Here is a 1195-nt window from a genome sequence, read left to right as displayed (position 1 = left end):
GCACGCCTTTAATCCCAGCACTCGGGAGGCAGAGGCAGGTGGATCTCTGTGAGTTCGAGGCCAGCCTGGTCTACAAGAGCTAGTTACGGGACAGGCTCCAAAGCCACAGAGAAACCCTGTCTTGAAAAACCAAAAAAAAAAAAAACAAAAAACAAAAAACAAAAAACTCCAAAAACCATAAGTAAAAGCCGAACAGTGGTGTCGCATGTCTTTAATCACAGCACTTGGGAGACAGAGGCAAGCGTGTCTGTGTTTGAGGTCTACAAAGAGAGTACCAGGACTGTTTCACAGAGATACTCTGTCTTGAACTCCCTCCCCCCCCCAAGTTAATAAGGTAAATGATATTGTCTGTTATATGATATACATATTCTACACCTAACATTTTCATAAGGCATTTTTTAGCCTAAACAGGAATTATGAATGAGATACATATCACAACACAAGCAATGAACCCCACATCCATTCAGTTGTGTATTCTGGTAATAAAAACAAGTTTTGGTTTGGTTTGGTTTTTCTAAAACAGGGTTTTTCCATGTAGCCCTGGCTGTCCTGAAACTCAAACTCACTCTTGTAGACCAGGGTAACCTCCAACTTGAAAATTCATCCTGCCTCTAGCTCCTGAGGGCTGGTATTAAAGGCATATGTTACTACCTTCTGCTTTGTAAAACAAGTTTTTATCAGGTACTTTTGTAGTTCATTTTCATTGGAAAGGAATTCACTGTTTATTACTTGAAATTCACATTTTTCCCCTCAAACATATATCAATTGTATGAAAAATTCATCTATTTTAGGAAACATGTTAATTATAAATTAATTATAAAATATAAAATGTAGGTATTTTAAGTTTTATTATCTTAGGTTATAAACCTCATTCACCAAGGTCTACTGTTCCTTCTTTGAGCTATTGTAAACTGTTTTTTTTTTTACTCAGAAAGAGAGAGAAAGGGAGAATATATGTATGTGAGTATATATGTATATGTATACATTTGAAATATGAGTATGTATATCAGATTTGAAATTAAAATGTTCCTAAAGTCTTGTAAATGATTATTGATGATCATTGTACAACGTCTGAAATGCTGGTGAGTTGTACCTTGAAAATGTTTGAGATGGTCGATTTTATTGCAGTTTAGAAAAAAGAATTTCTTGGGACTTCATCTCTGATAGTAACCAGAAACAGATTTATGCCTCTTTT

General features: G+C 35.3%; 1 protein-coding gene across 2 annotated transcripts in view; it reads left to right on the top strand.

Annotated features, from left to right (window-relative positions):
• Fnip1 (folliculin interacting protein 1) overlaps positions 1 to 1195 on the top strand; it is an 83844-nt gene that overhangs the window by 76616 nt on the left and 6033 nt on the right. The window lies entirely within an intron of this gene.

Source organism: Microtus ochrogaster, chromosome 7 (assembly GCF_000317375.1).
Source record: "Microtus ochrogaster isolate Prairie Vole_2 chromosome 7, MicOch1.0, whole genome shotgun sequence".
Taxonomy (NCBI): Eukaryota; Metazoa; Chordata; class Mammalia; order Rodentia; family Cricetidae; genus Microtus; species Microtus ochrogaster.
The sequence above is the reverse complement of the archived record's forward strand: the minus strand, read 5'-3'. Positions and strand labels throughout refer to the sequence as shown.